The 8,452-nt window shown below is 39.8% G+C and overlaps 1 pseudogene; it reads right to left on the bottom strand.

The window, feature by feature from the left end:
* Nucleotides 1-3,077: 3,077 nt before the first annotated feature.
* On the bottom strand, nt 3,078-5,648 carry LOC144582381 (large ribosomal subunit protein eL21 pseudogene; annotated as a pseudogene).
* Between the last annotated feature and the right edge of the window lie 2,804 nt (nt 5,649-8,452).

Raw genomic sequence — 8,452 nt, 5'->3', positions numbered from 1 at the left:
GTTTTGCCGGTGTCTCGGCGCAGCAGCTCTTCATGCAGAGCCAACGGGACTGCTTCCCCTACTGACCGGAGTTTGGAGCTCCGGGAAGTCAGAGCCGCTTGTTGCGGACTCAAGAGGGAAGCCAGACCAGAGATTCCCGGGCAGAAGAGCACCATCAGTCTTACCGCTGCTATTTAGGCCGCCACAGTGGGTTGCTCGGATCCCAGCACTGGGAATCAATAAGTCGGACGTCGACTCAGAAACCTAATTAGAAAGGTGGTTCATCTACAATGAAGGGAAAAAAACAGCCTAAGAAGGCCGAATATACTCAAAATCAGAACCCGTCAGCAACGGAACAAGCCCTGATGGAAAAGGACTCATCAGCAACCGAACAAGCCCTGATGGAAAAGGACTCATCAGTAACCGAACAAGCCCTGATGGAAAAGGACTGTGTTCCATTATCTGAAGTAGGCTTTAAAAGGTGGATGATAAGAAACTTCTGGGAGTTAAAGGAACTTGTTCTAACCCAATGTAAAGAAACTAAGAACTTGGAAAAAAGGTTCGATGAAATGATGAAAAGAATAGACAATATAGAGAGGAATACAAATGAACTTATGGAGTTGAAAAATACAACATGAGAACTTAGTGAAATATGTACAAGCTTAAACAGCCGAATGGATCAAGCAGAAGAAAGGGTATCAGAGGTCGAAGACCAACTTAATGAAACAAAACGACAAGACAAGAATAGAGAAAAAAGGATAAAAAGGAATGAGCAAAGTCTCCAGGCAATATGGGACTATGTGAAAAGACCTAATATACGCTTGATTGGTGTACCTGAATGTGACGGAGAGAATGAAGTCAAGCTGGAAAATACTCTCCAGGACATTATCCAGGAAAATTTTCCTAATTTAGCAAAGCAGGACACTATTCAACCCCAGGCAATACAGAGAACACCACAAAGATATTCCTCAAAAAGACCAACCCCAAGGCACATAATCGTTAGATTCACCAAGATTGAAACGAAGGAGAAAATATTAAGGGCAGCCAGAGAGAAAGATCAAGTTACCCATAAAGGTAAGCCTATTAGGCTTACAGCAGATCTCTCAACGGAAACCCTACAAGCTAGAAGAGAGTGGGGGCCAATATTCAATATACTTAATCAACAGAACTTTCAGCCCAGCAGGAGTTGCAATTTTCACACTTAATAAAATAGATTTCAAAGCTACAAGGATGCAAGGGTAAAAGGATTAATGTAACAATAAGAGATCTTAACACCCAGATACATAAGACACATAATGAGATTTAGATTCAACGAGACAACAAATTGATAACGATATCCAGGACTTGAACTCAGAGCCAGAACAAATAAACACAATAGAGGTCTCCATTTTAAACACATAAAATATGCATTAACCACTTTAAACACTCAAAATATTGATCGGCCATTATTGAAACCTATTTTAGGAATGAAGTAATATTCCTTTTTCCCTCTTTTTCTTTTTTTCCCCTTCTTTTTCTCTTTTTCCCTCTAAATAAATAAATAAATAAATAAAATAAAATTAAGAATAGTTAACACCAAAGTCAGGCGCAGTGGCTCATGCCTATAATCCCAGCACTCTGGGAGGCTGAAACAGACAGATTACCTGAGGTCAAGAGTTCGAGACCAGCCTGACCAACATGGAGTAACCCCCATCTCTACTAAAAATACAAAATTAGCCAGGCACGGTGGCACATGCCTACAATCCCAGCTACTCCAGAGGCTGAGGCAGGAGACTCTCTTGAACCCAGGAGGTGGAGGTTATGGTGAGCCAAGATCACGCCATTGCACTCCAGCCTGGGAAACAAGAGCAAAACTTCGTCTCTAAATAAATAAATAAAAGAATAGTTAACACTTTTGAGCACTTACACTGTTCCTGAAACTGTCCTAAAGGTTTATGTGATTGAATCATTTTGCATTGTAAAAATCCTATTGAGTGGATGTACTATTGTTATCCGGTTTTACAGATGAGGAAACTAAGGCACAGAGAAGTTCAGTAACTTGGTCCAGGTTAAATAGTACGTAATGGGGCCAGAACTGGCATCAGGAGCTAATTCCCAACAACTAACTTATATCCCTCTCTCATTGTATAATATTGTCATTGTAGAGAACTGACAAAAGACAGGTAAACATAAAAACAAAATTTAAATTCACTCATAGTAATTAGACATAACTAGCAGTTAGTTCCTTTCAGTCATTTTGATATGCATGTGTAAAATCCTATTACACCATTCCATCTCATTCTGCATTTATTCAACAAAATATTTTGAGAATTTTCCATTCTCTTCCATAATGACTTGTGTTCCACCGGATACAGTTGTTATAGAGGTATACAGCCAGTTAATTTGCCTCTACTTTTAATTACTATATTCAATACATTAAACATCTTCATACATAAATCTTTGTCTGAACTTCTGATTTCTGAAAACAGAACTTTCTGTTTTTGAGGACAAATACCTTTCTTAAAATATATATAATTTCTAAGGATACTTGACTTTTTTGACATTACTTTGCTTTTATTCTTTTTTATCTCTTTTTATTTATTTATTTCAGTAGGTTTTTGGGAAACAAGTAGTGTTTGGTTACATGAATAAGTTCTTTAGTGGTGATTTCTGAGATTTTGGTGTACCCAACACTCGAGCAGTGTACACTGTACCCAATGTGTAGTTTTTTAGCCCTCACCACACCCCCCACCCTTCCCCGAGTCCCCAAAATCTATTTTATCATTCTTACACCTTTGCATCCTCATAGCTCAGCTCCCACGTACAATGCTTGGTTTTCTATTCCTGAGTTACTTCACTTAGAATAATGGTCTCCAATTCCATCGAGGTTGCTGCAAATGCCATTATTTTGTTTCTTTTCATGGCTGAGTAGTATACCAAGGTATATGTACACCACATTTTCTTTATCCACTCATTGACTGATGGGCATTTGAACTTCCATATTTTTGCAGTTGTGAATTGTGCTGCTGTAAACATGCATGTGCAAGAGGATACTTGACAAATTTTCTTCCTTTTTTTTTTTTTTTTTGCATTCTACATGTCTTTTATTTTATTAATACCTATGATGCCATGAATCCATAGGGAATGGGTTCCAGCTGCTCAGGCTCCTTCCCATTGGCTCCCACACAGTGTGCTTCTCTCGAGGGGAGCAGGCTGGTGCTTCAGTTGAACCCAGGTGCCTTTCTCTTTGGCTTCTTTCTTTTTCTGATCATTTTCCTTCATGCATTTTGGGAAGCCATCTCGGCTCTTACAGAGCTTGATGTGCTCAATACGCACATTAATGCTGTTGGCAAGAATCTTGCCCTTAACCTGTGTGTTTACAACAATGCCAACAGCATGCTGGGTAACACTGTAGACTCTTCCAGTGTCGCTGTGGTAACACGGGTGAGGCATCCCTTTGTGAACAGTATCCATCCCTTGATGTCTACAATATCACCTTTCTTGTAGATTCGCATATACGTGGCCAAAGGAATGACTCCATGTTTTCTGAAAGGTCTGGAGACCACATATCAGGTGCCTCTCCTCTTTCCCTTTGTGTTCGTTATCTTGGCAAATTACTGGAAGATGGTGGTTCCGGCTGAAAGGTGGCATATTTTCAAAGTGTTGCTCAGAAAATGTCTTATCAATGTATTTTCTTGTTAAGGGTTATCTGGCAACCCCACCCTCCCAATATCATTTTTGAAAACAGTTGCTAATTTAATAGTTGTTAAAAAGTCTCTTGTTGCCATCTTGTTACTCTTTGTTCATTAATAGATATAAACATGTATCATATATCTAATGGCCACTCAATATTTATTTTTTGTAAAATTGCTCATTCATGTCTTTTATCCTTTTTTCAAAATTGGTGTTTCACAGATTGATTATATAAGCTCTCTATATATTAAGGTTATTATTCCATTTACACTTTTTATCACCTATATTTTTTAATGTTTTGTTTATTATTTATAAACATATAAATTTGGAAACATGATAGTCGTAATAGAGAAATAGTAAGTGTGTTATATTCATCTCATGGGATATTACATATTGAAGAAAATGTTTCTGAAAAGTTATCAATAATATGGGGGAAGGTTTATTTTATGGTATTACAGGAAAATATAGAAAAAAGTTGGATATTTAGTATGATAAAAACAATATGCACATTAAAAAACTGGAAGAAAAACTATTAACAGTGATGATTTTTAGTATTGGGTCTTTTATTGATTTTTTCTTTCTTTTCTTTTCTTTTTTTTTTTTTTTTGGTAGAAGAGTAGTATTTGCCACTAGAAAAGAAGCAACGAACTTGAAGAAGAGAGAGAGAAAAGAGAAAAAGACATTGTAAAAGAACCAAAAAACGGGGGTTGGCTAGTACAAAACTGATCTACTCAGTGTTTCACTTTGCTGAGCTGTACGAGAGATAAACGGCTTCTCACACTTAAATATCTTGCTCCAAAAAGTAGGAGAAGCACCGATCCGCCTTCCCTTAGCGTTCCTTCTCACCAGTGGTGGCCTGGACCAGGTATTTTCACAAACCAGAAGGGCCCATGAAACCCCAGAACACAAGAAGGAGGGGCTTGAGTTCCAGGATTTGAGGACTCTCCATTAATTCCTCACTGAGGGCAGTTGACCCTGCTGCTGAAGGGCAGCCCTGGGCCCTACCCCACAGGCCTGGAGGGGTGGAACAGCAGCTGGCGCACACAGACCCCATGTCTGCCAGCTGTTAGCCACCCAGCTGTAGAAAGGAAAGAAAGACCCAGCCAGCCAGTTAGCTGACCGCACAAGGAGGGCCACTTATATCCATTCATTGAATGTGTTAGAAAAGACAATATGTTTCCAATTGTCTTTTCCCCAGTTGAGGTGTTACCCTCTCAGAGTATTAGTGCCCCTTGGGATAGAAGAACCAGTGACCTATATGGCATAACCACAAGCATACTTTTTAAAATTTATTGCTGAACTCAAAGCATTTCTCCAAAAATCATGACGTCCCTCAAAAGGAAGAAAGAGAGTTAAGAACAAGAATTTTAATCCGCACATTACTGGGCATGGCACTGGTTCTTAACCCTAGCTGCACATTGGAATCACATGAGGAACTTTCCAAATGACTAATGCATCAGGGATTTTAAAAAGCACCACAGGTGGCCGGGTGTGGCGGCTCACTTCGGGAGGCCGAGGCAGGTGGATCATGAGTCAAGCCATCAAGACCATCCTGGCCAACATAGTGAAACCCCATCTCTACTAAAAAAAAATACAAAAATTAGCTGGGCATGGTGGCACGCACCTGTAGTCCCAGCTACTAGGGAGGCTGAGGCAGGAGAATTGCTTGAACCCGGGAGGCGGAGGTTGCAGTGAGAGGAGATCGCGCCACTGCACTCCAGCCTGGTGCCTGGCAACAGAGTGAGACTTTCTCAAAAAAATAAAATAAAATAAAAGCACCACAGGTGATTTTAATGTGCAGGCAGTTGGGGGAACTCTAGGCAAAAGCGATGAGTTACAGCAATAGAGGAAATTGTTAAATCCCAATGAAGAGTTTGAGAAACAGACCCAGTGCCTCTGGTGGAGCTGGAATATTTGTAATCATCTAATTCAGTTTAAGGGTCTAGTACTTACTCTGTCACTCCATCTCTTCATCTTACATCATCCTCATCTTGCATCTCTATGAATAACCATCTCCCCATTATCAAAGGCAGCATCGAAAGGGTTACAATGTCTTGCCCAATGTCCCCTCACTAATACAGAATAAGGCACAGAGAGATTGAATAATATAATGGAAGCCTAAGGCCACAAGCCACAGCCCTAACATCCTTGCTATTAATAGAATACTATTTACTTTGGAGTGGAAGAGCTTTTTAATGGAATTGGTATATGAGCAGAATAGTGTTAAATCAGTGGAAGATTGAGAAAATATTAGGGGGAAATTTGCCGCTACTCTCATTATTAATTTGTAATGGGTCTTTAATATGGCAACAAATGAAAACATCCTTTGACCACCTGTTAAGCCAATAGAAATAACAGAGAAATTCAGTGTGCTGAACAGCATTTTAAAGACAATGACTAGACATGGATTTACTAGTGAAAATTCTATCAGAAGCAAACCCAAACAAAAACTCTGTCATTAGCAAAGCATCTGGCCTGATATTGAAAGTGTTATGAGACCAAAGCAAAGTTCTGATGCTGAAAATATATTAGAAGTTTATCCGCTAATGAATAGGATACAATTGATTCAGTGATTTAAAGTTCAGTAGTTTATTTTATTTATAATTTTATAAATTGAAAAGAGGAAACAATCAATTAAAAAACTACCTGAGAAGAAACAAGAATGGCAAATTTGGTGATTTCGATGCCTATTTACATGGGAAAATGTTTCAGATCCCCTGGGATGATAAAACATCTGTTGAAAGAGACATAAAAGGAAGATGATAGGAAATGTAATAAACCCAAATTACAGAATGTGGTTTTTTCCATACTACAATTTGGTTGGGGTTGTATATGATAAAGAAAGAGAGATAAAGAAATACAATAGAATGCTGGGCGAGGTGGCTCATGCCTGTAATCCCAGCAGTTTGGGAAGCCAAGGCAGGCAGATACCGAGGTCAAGAGATCGAGACCAGCCTGGCCAACATGGTGAAACCCCATCTCTACTAAAAATGCAAAAATTATCTGGGCATGGTAGCAGGTGCCTGTAGTCCCAGTTAAGAGAGGCTGAGGCAGGAGAGTCGCTTAAACACAAAAGGTGGAGGTTGCAGTGAGCCGAGATTGCCCCACTGTACTCCAGCCTGGTGATGGAGCGAGACTTTGTCTCAAAAAAAAAAAAAAAATACAATAGAAAAAGAGGAAAAAGTATAGTCTTCTTGCTGACAAGCATCTTGTAAACAGGCAGCAACATTTATTTTTAAATGATTGTCCTCTTTTGCATGCATTCATATTTTTTAACATAAAAACCAGACCTATAAAGCTAAGAAAATAAGCAGCTATAATTAGAGTGGGAACTGGAATTGGGAGTGGGGGACCAGGGAAACGCAATGGGGTGGGCTTGTTTTGTTTTTTTTTTTTCTGTTTGCAAACCTGTAGTTAAGCGACAGGTTAAGAGAAGAAAACTCTTGTTCTGCTGCCAGAGACAAGTTCAGCAGGTTTCTGAACCAGAGAGTGAACTCACGGAAATGCCAATCCATCCACAGCCAACGATTAGTAAAATAGAGTAGATGACAGATGTGGAAGAACCCACTGAAAGCCTGGTTGAAATCTTTAGTTGCAAAAGAACATCAACAGAAAAATACAGCTGGAGGGAAATGAGCCTTGGTCTTCCTCCCAAATAGGCCCAGGAGCAGACCTCAGAAATAATCCTGATCTAAACTTTCCGACTGGCTAGTGGAGTCTTCCTCCCTGGCCACGTTTGCCTCAAAATGAAGCCTTCCCACAGCTGTTTGGAGCAGCTTGTGGCACACTGTTGTGTCTGTTCATTCAATATAATTAAGAACTGCTTGCTCTAGGGGAAATGAAGGATTTGATTAAGAGGGAGTGTTTCTTCTCCCTTTCTTCTTTCTTGCTCAGCCTTATCCAAATTTTTTTTTACTATTTTTTAAGTCATGTCACGTTCAGGGGCAATTTCCACTTTTTGTGATAGACAACCAAGGGCTAAAGGCACATATTAATCAGGGGTATGTGTGCGTATGTGTATGTGTGCACTTTAAGATGGAATGAGGGAGGCCCAGAAAGAGGAACGCGTCCCAAACCGGTTTTTAGACCCCAAAAAGTAAAAAACTCATAAAACCAAAACTGACTGAAGCAGATTATGAAGAACTCGGAGCAAACGCCAAGCAGCATGTTCCCCAGACTTGGAATGGCATTTGCACTCTGCAGCAATAATTTCTTTGTTAACAAGTAAATCCTCCCGGTTCTTTCTGCGGCTTCTGAAGTGTCACTATTATATACCACTATGGAACGACCACAGAGGGTGGGCTGGGGAGGGAGGGGACCTGACACCAGTTATCAATCTTTTACAAATCACAAGTTCTAAAAGAGCATAGGATTTATGAGCAAACAAGTCCAGAGAGCCCCAGCCAGGGAGTGAAAAAATCATGGGGTTGGGATGACTGTGAACACGTCAGAACCTAAGACGGAGGAGAGAAAGATGGCACAGTGAAATGGGTCTTCCTTGCAGATGGATCATGCTAATTCCCATCGAGCCCGATTTCAAGAGCATTTCACAGCTCTTCTTTCTCCCTTTGAGAAAGTTAAATAAGTAGAACATGCCAATAAATCTGATCAATACCCAGAAAACCTTATAGTTAGCTAATATCCCAGTAAGGACATTTGTATTGACTCAATTCTTGATGAGGTCCAGTTGTATATCTGAGGGGTCTGCTTTATGAAATATGTAGTGCCTTGAACACAGTAGGTGTTCAGTAAATGTGAGTGCATCAGATTAGTGGCATTCTAGATAACTGAGGTTCAACAA

Source organism: Callithrix jacchus, chromosome 4, assembly GCF_049354715.1.
Source record: "Callithrix jacchus isolate 240 chromosome 4, calJac240_pri, whole genome shotgun sequence".
NCBI lineage: Eukaryota > Metazoa > Chordata > Mammalia > Primates > Cebidae > Callithrix > Callithrix jacchus.
Note: the sequence above shows the minus strand (reverse complement) of the source record. Positions and strands in the feature narration are given on the sequence as shown.